The sequence below is a fragment of the Crocuta crocuta genome, unplaced genomic scaffold (assembly GCF_008692635.1).
Source record: "Crocuta crocuta isolate KB4526 unplaced genomic scaffold, BGI_CrCroc_1.0 scaffold80, whole genome shotgun sequence".
Lineage (NCBI taxonomy): Eukaryota > Metazoa > Chordata > Mammalia > Carnivora > Hyaenidae > Crocuta > Crocuta crocuta.
In genome coordinates, this window is record NW_027527559.1 from 853,009 (window position 1) to 863,428 (window position 10,420).

The 10,420-nt window shown below is 42.6% G+C and overlaps 1 protein-coding gene and 1 long non-coding RNA gene across 2 annotated transcripts in view; both read right to left on the bottom strand.

Moving 5' to 3' along the window:
* Positions 1-10,420, bottom strand: part of LOC144236384 (uncharacterized) — a 613,069-nt gene that overhangs the window by 20,714 nt on the left and 581,935 nt on the right. The window lies entirely within an intron of this gene.
* LOC144236215 (uncharacterized) overlaps positions 9,827-10,420 on the bottom strand; it is a 944-nt gene continuing 350 nt past the window's right edge. Inside the window, exon 2 of the long non-coding RNA XR_013336450.1 lies at positions 9,827-10,357. This is a non-coding gene — a long non-coding RNA (uncharacterized LOC144236215). The remainder of the gene's footprint in view (positions 10,358-10,420) is intronic.

Here is a 10,420-nt window from a genome sequence, read left to right on the forward strand (position 1 = left end):
ATGATGATGAATTCACGTACAAAAGGAGGTGCACTTGACAGCCTTGGTCTCTGTAGGGAACAACAAATCATATCAGACTGATTTACACACAAGTGCTTTGGGTAGGCCACTAGTCTTGAAACATGTCAGATTGCATAGCCCTCTTAAAAATTCACTTGCACTGAGGCCTTGAGTAAGTTAAGCCATTAACTTTTGTTCAACCCATCATTTCCCCAAATGACCATATAGGCCATAACCTTCATTATATAAACAGTTACCTCTAGGACACAGGGTAAAAAGTGATAAACTATATACACCGAGGAGAAGATAAGAAATCTAGAATGCCAGTAGAGAGATTAAATTTTTTCATTCAACAGGCAAAATTACTAAGCAGGAGATTTTCAGTGATCCGGTTCAGATATTAAGAAAGCTCGTGTGAGATGAACTGGAGGAAACAAACTTAAAAAAATATAGAGTTGGCCACATCTGCAGGATCTTTGAAGCTCTGGAACAAGACACGAATTACTTCCTGAAGCAGTTTGGAGAATGTGCCTGGCTGAACTCCAACGGGAGGGGGCGCTGGTGAGCAATGGCCCTTAGGGTGTTTCTCTGGAGATTCCTGCAGCCTAACAGGCTTCCATCCACCCTTTCCCCTCGTCCTCCAAGCAGGTGCACTTGCCTCCCAGTCTGTTGCCCGTTCCGCCCCCTGCCCCCCACTCCCCACCTGGATTCCTCCTGCCTGTTTTCCGCACAAGGTTGTGCACGCGTTTTCCTATGAAGAGTCCGAGCACATTTAACTTCTCCTTGGTGTCTGCTTCTCAGAAGACCTGAGCCACCACCGTTCCTTTCAGTGTGGATGCGCTCTAAGGAACACGGTTTCCCTATTTGCTAATGACACCCGGTTATTTGCTTTCATAACACAAACAGTTGGATTTCTTTAGGCTTACTGATGTGGAATATGCAGTATGATTTTCTAGTAATAATAACAACACTGTGTCGAGTGCATGTGATGGGCCAGCCAGTGTGCTAAGCACTTCACATCTATTGGTATAATCAGGGGTGTGTAAACAGCCAGAAACAAAAACCAAAACCAAAAAACCTCCAGCTTTTTAAATAGTATTGCCCATCTTGTGGTATAAGTACATCCACCATGGCCAACTTCAAGCTATTAACAGGATTAACAACAAAGGGGCATAATATTTGAATATTTAACACTTGGCTCTTGAAAGTCGGCTGGAGCCCTCCTGAGCACACAAGATTAGGCTGCAATCCTTTTTATAATTTTAAGGTAGGTTTCAAATCGCAGTTTTACTGTGGGAGACACTCAAGAAATTAAAGAAGTCAGACAACTTGCCCAAATCACAGGTTCGGGATTTGTACCAGGTTTGAAAGGCCATTAATCTAGCCACTGCCTAGGTTTACCTAGGGCTTTTTGTGTTTGTTTGCTTTTTTATTTTTTTTTTGTTTTGTTTTTTTATGTTTTATTTATTTGTAGGAGGGAGAGAGACAGCGTGAGCGGGGGAGGGTCAGAGAGAGAGGGACTCACAGACTGAAACAGGCCCCAGGCTCTGAGCTGGCAGTCAGCACAGAGCCCGACGCGGGGCCCGAACCCACGAACCGCGAGATCATGACCTAAGCGAAAGTCGGACGCTCAACCGACTAAGCCACCCAGGCGCCCCTGTTTGCTTTTTTAATTGCAAGTCATAGCTAATTGAAGCCAAACGAAAGAGGAGGGGGCGGGCGTAGTGAAAAAACTCAGACATGCCTCACTGAGCAAGCTCAGTTTGGCGAGGCTGTACAAGCTATTCGCACTGGCGACCTCGGGAGCTATCGTCCTCACTGCTTCTGTGGTTCACACGTTTTCTTTCTATTCTAGGGTCACACTCCCTAGGATGCGACTCTGCCTGGCCCAGCTTAGGTCCGGAGTCTGCCCACCATGGTCCAAGGACAGCATCCTAGTTGTGCATAACGGGAGAAGTAAAACTAGATAGGTGGCCTGCTGGATCTTCACATGGCGAAGAAAAGCTATTATGACATTATAATACAGTGATGTGTATTCATATGTTCATTTAAACACTACAACACGGTGTTTTTAAGGAAATACAAACACCTAGGCAATATGATCTCCCTGGGTTTGTGTTTAACTTATCAGTCTTAGATTACTCCTGATTTTTTTGAGTCTTGACAAAAGCAAAGTCACTATGATTCCTTTATTCTTGGGTAAGTCCGAGAATAGGTGGGGAGTATGCAGGCTTTAACCCTCTGAGCCCTACCTCAGATCTCAAATCCCCGGATGTGTGCATGTATTTTACACATGTGTTTACTTCAGGGCTTCCATCTGTATCGACCTTCATTCTCATGGTAGAAACTAGATACTTGCAACTTACCAAATAAAACCTCAGTTGCTTTTCATTATTCTGCTCAGGAGTAGGAGTGGGGAGAGTTTTTGTTTTGACCACAAAACAAAAAATGGGATGTTCTAAACTGGGTCGTTTCTCACTATGTCTCTCTATATACCTTGTATCTTCAGTCAGCCCACATATATTTAATCCTATAGAAGAAAAAGTGTGTCTTTTCTATGGAAGAGAGGGAATAATATTTAAATAGAGAGTAACAAAACTGTAAAACAAAGATATAATCTCTATACAAGGATACACATGAATAAAAATCTAAAAGAAACAACTTAAGTGTTACTGTAACAAACACCAGCATTTAATGAAATGTATCAGGATTTTTAAGGCTCTGAGGAAGTTGGTTATTGAAATTCAAATGCAAGAAGCAATCTTGTAAATCTTGTTTAAAAATCTTCTTCAGAATTTTTCTGACTAAAGATGAGGAACTAATTCAACCAGATATTTAAATAAGTTATAAAGCTACAATAATGAAATCAGCATGCTACCGGCTGGGAATAGATGATCTCATCAATAGAACTGAATGAACTATCCATAAATAGATACAGAATCATATAGGGATTAAGCATGTGATAAAACTGGTACTTAAAAGTGAGGGGAGGGGCGCCTGGGTGGCTTAGTCGGTTAAGCGTCCGACTTCGGCTCGGGTCATGATCTCGCGGTTGGTGGGTTCGAGCCCCGCGTCGGGCTCTGTGCTGACTGCCAGCTCAGAGCCTGGAGCCTGTTTCAGTCTGTGACTCCCTCTCTCTCTGACCCTCCCCTGCTCACGCTGTCTCTCTCTCTCTCTTTCCTAGAAATAAATAAAAATATTTTTTAAAAAAAGGGAGGGGAAAAGATAAGAGTATTGAATAAATTATTTTGTGACAATTAGCTATCCAAAAGCAACAATACTGCTAAATCTCTACTCTGTCCTGTGAACAAAATAAACCCCAGATGAAAAAAAAAATACTTAAATGAAAAAATGAGGCCAAGAAGTACTAGATAAAAATAAGGGTAATTTACATTTTTAAAAATAATTTTGTAAGGGGCAAAATGCCTCTTTAAAACAGGAAACAAACTTTAGAATACATAAAGTTTAGAAATATGGTTTCCTTTTTAAAATTTTTAAATAAATCTCCATCCAATGAGAAATGAACAACATAATTAAAGAGACAGGGAGAGACAGTGTGTTCGGTCTGAATTGTTTCCCTTGATTCCTACTCTGAAAGGCAGATGGCCCCACATGGGATCCAGCAGTGTGAGCACCTGAGCGAGCACGTTGGGTTTTGGGTGTTCTTGGCACCGCACAGTGAGGCCAGCCGTGGCCTTCTTCTCTCGGGGTTGACCTGACCAAGGTGGGGGGGGTGGCTAACGAATTAACGGAGCCAGGAATCTGGGATTCCTCACCTCGAATAGGGGTGGTCTTACTGTTGTTTGGATTTGTAGGGTTTTCCATTAGCCCTTTGTCCTCAGGAGTCCTCAAGTCGTTGTATTGTTGTTATAAACTTGATTTTTTTTAAGCTTATTTATTTTTGAGAGAGAGAGAGAGAGAGAGAGAGGAGCACAGAAGCAGGGGAAAGGCAGAGAGGGAGGGAGGGAGAGAATCCCAAGCAGGCTCCACGCTGTCAGCACAGACCCGGATGCAGGGCTCAGTCCCCTGAACCCTGAGATCAGGACCCGAGCAGAAATCAGAAATGGGACGCTTAACCCACCGAGCCACCCAGGCGCCCCATAAACTTACTATTCTTCAGGTTCTAGAATGCACTCATAGGCCTCCCTGTATCCTTCACAACCTGGCTTCAATCGTTCATTTATTCCTCTTCTGCCCGTGCCTTAGCAGTACACACGAATGAGCGCTCACAAAATGCTAAAACACACACTTGCACGTTGTCATCCTCACGCTCAGTAGGGCCACCTTCGTGTGTATAAATGATATACTCACAGACATTTTAAATTGGAGTAGGAATCCTAACAATTTATAGCAAGTAGACGGGGAGGTGAGGGGATCCAGTGGGGTAGGCGCCCAAGCGTTTGTCATACAAAAGGCAGACTGGAGCGATCCCTCTTACCTGCAGTCTTTCTTGTATAAATGGGTACAAAAAGAGCATCTTAAAACTTAATCAGGGGGCGCCTGGGTGGCTTAGTCGGTTAAGCGTCCGACTTTCGCTTAGGTCATGATCTCGCGGTTCGTGGGTTCGAGCCCCGCGTCGGGCTCTGTGCTGACTGCCAGCTCAGAGCCTGGAGCCTGTTTCAGTCTGTGACTCCCTCTCTCTCTGACCCTCCCCTGCTCACGCTCTCTCTCTTTCCTAGAAATAAATAAAAAAAACATTAAAAAAATTAAAAAAAAAACTTAATCAGTTGATGAGTATTAAATAATATAATCATGTTAGACACTTAGCACATTGTTTAGCATGTAAGAGGCTCTCAGTAAGTGCTAAATACTGGTTTGTTTGTTTTCATTAGCAGCATATTTCAAGCAAAAATAATCAACTACAAAAATATATTAGTGTAAATTACTTTCATCTGTGAAGGACTGATTAGAAAAATACTTTTCAAATTCTCTACCTACTATACAGTTGGGTGATGATGGTCTTTTCTTTACTTCTCAAGGAGAGCTTTAATTTAACCATCGATGTTTTAGGGCTGGCTAAAACAGCCTTTTCCTGAAAGGATCTGAAAACAACAGCATTTCTAAACTGACAATTAAAGTCTCAATATATGACACTCATTTGAAATTTGTCTTCAAAATGCACTAATGCCTTTGTGTCTTGACATCATTAATTTTGTTTAATTAAAAACGACTTGATTTATAATCCTCAGGGTTGAATAATCATTAACTTGCTATGACTGCTGACTGATTTCTGACTGTGTGACACCCATCTCACGATGGCCCACTGGACAGACCACGGAAGACCACTTCGGCACTGTGGGAATCCAAGTGTGGCTTGGCTCAGGGAAACGGGTTAGAGGCTGAGCAACAACACACGCAGTTTTACTTCATCTCCCGGGTCCCCACTTGTCTCTGGTCCTCACTTTTCACGTCTGTCATTTGTCCTGACTTCCGCACTTCTGTTTACCATCAAAAATCAGTGTGACATTCAGGAAATTCTCGTGTGTGTGTGTGTGTGTGTGTATGAGTATTAACAGAGATAACACAGAAAAACCTGGGACAATATGACCACATTCCTTATGCTTCCTCCCAAAGGAATCACTGGAACATTGACAAATCTTTCTCAACTGAATATCGAACTTTCACTGACATCCAACAGTGGGGTTTAATTCTCGGCTAGTCTGGAGGATCCCCAGCAAAACAGTGAGTTGTGCGGTGAGCTTTTGGGCAAGTGCCCCTTGCCTCACACACCTGCATGGTTTGTTCCTGGAAGCGCAGCATTTATGTGCCCCGCGTCCTGCTTCTCTTCACAAGCTGATGGGGGGGACAGTCAGTGGACCTCCTCCTCATGGCTGGGTGCCTAAGTTGTGGGCCCGCTGGAAAATGAAACCAGGAGGCCCCGGGGGAAAAAAGAAAGCATAGTGACCAGGCATTAAAACATAAAACTTTCAGGGCTTCTGGGTGGCTCAGTCGGTTAAGCGTCCGACTTCAGCTCAGGTCAGGATCTCACTGTTCATGAGTTCGAGCCCTGCGTCAGGCTCTGTGCTGACAGCTTGGAGCCTGGAGCCTGCATTGGATTCCGTGTCTCCCTCTCTCTCTGCTCCTCCCCTGCTCATGCTCTGTCTTTCTCTGTCTCTCAAAAATAAATAAACATTAAAAAACTTTTAAAATCCATAAAACGTTCTCTTTTCTTTAACAGTCCATCTGGATTTGACATGGCTGTTTTTTTTTTTTTAATTTGTTTTCTTTTAATTTGCTATTTAATGTCCTAACCAAAGAAAAATAAAATCACTGTTTTATTCTTTATATTGTTCAATCCTAATTTTAAATATAAACACGCAAGTTTTGAAAAGCCAGTTTGAAAACATTTAACTCACATGCAGATCACTGGAATTGCACCATTTGTATTCAGTAGCTTGTACACGTCTGTGTTACACTCCTGAAAGAAGAGCGGAAAGACTACACACAACTATGTCATCTGAGATTTCCCTCCCCCAACTTTACTGAGACACAAGTGGCATACATCACCGTATAGCTACTGCCAGGAGTCGCACCGGCCTCGCTGGATGACAGTCACAGCGAGGAAATGGCAGCGTTTGCACAGCTCCTGACTTGAGAAACGAAAACTGGTATCTCCTGCTACTACTGGCTCATGTTGGAAGTGAGCCTGCGGGTATTGACTGGGCCTCACAATATTCCAGATCAGACCCATATTCCCCACACAGATTGTTCATAAAGAAAGGCATGTCCCTGCCTTTTCCAAAGAGATTTCAGATGAAAGCTCTGTGGATGATTGTTAAAAGGCTCTTCCTAAGGGCCTTGCAGATCCAAGACTTACATAATAAAGGGGGCTTGAGTCTGGCCCTGAGACAAAGAGCCTAATTTAGAGTTAAGGGCAGATATCCACCCCACCCACTTGTTTCTTCCTGGAGCACTAGACACTCGCCCTACCCCCCACCCCAAGGCATTTGTTATCAAGTATTTGGAGTGACTTATTCTGGCCTTGAATATGCTGATTGCTCCCTGTGAAGGAACCTATTGAGGAGCTTCTTCTTTTGTGATTATGGGAGCAGAGGTGTTTCCTGAAAGACCTGTTTGACCCCTGCTCACAGAGAAGTAACTTCACCCTTTTATGCTAAAAACATTGTCTGATATGCTAAAGATACCTTTCTTCCCCATAAGATAAGCACCTAAATCCCCTACCTCAATCACTATTGATAAGGTTATGCAGGAGTCTTCTACTAATCTATGTTCTAGGAAATTCTTACATATCAAAGAAATTTGTCATCAGAAATCATTGTCTAAGGCAAATGCCACTTCTGTGCCATCCCCCAAACACCTAATTATAAAATAAAGTTGAGCCCCAGTCAGAGCAGAGATGCCTGCCTGGTGACCAGAAAGACTCTCGGGCCTCTCTCACCCCTCTCTCGCTGACACCATCCATCCTTCAGGGACCCTGGGATCCCGGCCAGAGCTGGTCTCGACAGTTAACGTCCCACAGCATAACGACTGACATATATCATGAAATGAATACAAGTTTAGTTAACATCTACCACCTCATGTTCTTCTCTGTGATAAGAACTTTTAGGGTTCACTCTCTAAGGAATTTTCAAATATGCCATACAGCAGTGTTGACTATAGTCATTATGCAGTATGTTACAATACATGCCCAGTAGTATTTATCTTACAATTGGAAGTTCGCAACTTTTGACGCCCTTCATCCAATTACTCCTCCTTATGTCCCCATATCTGGTAATCAAAAATCTTACCTCTTTTTCTATGAGTTTGATTGTTGTTTTTGTTTTGTTTGGACGGGTGTTTCTTTAATTCCACATATAAGTGAAGTCATACACTCTTTGTCTTTCTCCATCTGACTTATTTCACATAGCATCCATCCATGTTGTCACAAATGGCAGGATTTCCTTTTTTAATGGATGAGTAATATTCCAGTGTGTGTGTGTGTGTGTGTGTATAAATACACCACAACTTCTTTCTTTATCCATTCATCTATCGATGGACTCAGGTTGTTTCCACGTCTTGGCTATTGTAAATAATGTTGCGGTGAATGTGGGGGTGCAGATATCTCTCCACCATAGAGATTTTATTTCCTTCAGGAATGGAACTGCTGGGTCGTAGGGCAGTTCCATTTTTCACGTTTTGAAGAACCTCCATATTATTTCCCAAGTGGCTGCAGCCGTTTCCATTCCCATCAGCTGTGCACAAAGCTTCCTCCCTCTCCACAACCTCCCCAACACTTACTCTTCCTTGTGGTTTTGATACTAGCCACCTTGAAATGTGTGAAGTGAAATCATACTGTGGTTCTGATTTGCGTTTCCCTGATGGTTACTGACATTGGACACCTTTCCTCATAGCAGATGGCCAACTGTGTATCTTCTTTGGAGAAACGTCTACTTCATTCCTTTGTTCATTTTTCAATTAGCCTATTCATTTTGTTTTCCAACTTCATACTATGAGTTCTCTATGGATTTTGGATATTAACCCCCTTATCAGACACAAGGTTTGCAATGTTTTTCTTGTTTTGTAGGTCATCTTTTTGTTTTGTTGGCTATTTCCCTGGCTCTGTCAGCTGCTTTTACCTCATACCCATTCTACTGACACTATAGCTTCTGCCAACTGATGAGTAAGGACAAACAAAAGGAAACTATCGGTTGCCCTATTTTTCCCTGTGCTTCTTCCTTTTCATTTTCAGCACAAGAGATTAGCTAATCCATGAAAGTAACATGATTAAGAAAGGATATGATGGGGTGTCTTACCTTCTTTCCACATGAGAAGCAAGTCCTGCCTCCAATGGAAAATCCTGCCCGTGATTCTGAACACGACGTCCTGTGTGACTGCACAGGCTACTCGCCCATGAGGCGAGAGCTTGTCCCTTATTCTCTTGCATGACTTAGCTCAAATGTTATGACCCTGGGATCCTCCAGAATTACTGTTTCCTTCATTCCTGTATGAGCACATGCATACGACTACAAGAGCACATAACTCCTTGGCTTCTAGCTGGTATTTTACTTACTTGCTACATTACCCCTAACTTAGGATCTTATTGCTTCGTTTTGTCTCCTGGTATGGACATTATAAATATTATTGAACACATTGTAGACCATAAAAATAAAAGAATTAATGAAGTTTAAAATTTATTTTTAACATTTATTTTTCTGAGAGAGAGAGAGCATGAGTGGGAGAGAGAGGGAGACAGAATCCGAAGCAGGCTCCAGGCTCTGAGCTGTCAGAGCAGTCTTACGCGGGGCCTGAACTCACAAACCACGAGATCATGACCTGAGCCAAAGTAGGACGCTTAACCGACTGAGCTTAATCAGGCATACCTAATGATGTTTTAAAGTAAATAAAACATGATCTTATTAGAGTGTATTATTTCTAATTCTAAAATAAAAATTTTTGAAGCGGCTTTACCTAATACCATAATGGTATCAAATATATTTATATACTGATGGAGTACTATGGATTTAGGTACTAGCATGCTGAAAATAGTGTATGAAAGTGGTGTCTTACAAAAAAAACCCTCTCTAGAGAGGAGCATCTCCGTAAAGAGCAGCAACATTTACCATTTACTTGTCGTGCACCATGGACCCAAGGTCTTTTCTGGGCATTTAAAAGCATTATCTTGACAAATTTCCATAACAGTCCTTTAGATACATGCAATAACCCCATTTTGCAGATGAACCTAAAGGATATATTGAGACTAAAATTGATTCCAGTCCCAACAGGTATGTCCCAAACCCCAGTGGATTCAGGATACCTCATTATTATCCAAATACATTTTTCAGAAAAAAAAAAAAGAAAAACAAACCAACAAACTTAACTCATAATGTACTCTCCTCTTTGATTTTAATTTTTCCCCTCTTTCATTTCTTTCTAAAATTAGGGATGTGAATCCCTTTCATTACAGAACTCACTGTGGACATTGACCCAACGGGCAAAGGCAGTCCTGGGGTTGTCCTGGCTTGTCTGGGGGGCCTTCTCTTCACCTTTTCCCTACGCGGCTTTCCTCCTTCATGGCTCTGCAGGACTTTCTCTCCATAAAGCTTTTCATAAACATTATCCTACTGACATTTTTTCTGACTCATGTTGTAGTTTAGCCTGCAATCCAGTAGCACGTGGTCCTGAAGCAACGTATTAACCGCTATATACTTTTTGAGTAACTATGATGTACTTGATACTTTTCCTTGTGCTTGGAGAAGATCAGTGGACAAACAAATTTAAAAACTCTCAGCCCTTGAGGAGCAGTTAAGATGGTGGAGTAGTGAGCGGGCAGACTTGTGCCTCGAACTCAGCGAGATCCACGTCCAGCTGTTTGGAGCGCCTAGAAACGGGTCTGAGGACTCACAGAACGTCTGCATAGCTGCAGGGGAGATGGCGGAGGAGCAGGGGTGGAGAGCGGGGCTGGGGAGGGGAGGGGCCGTGT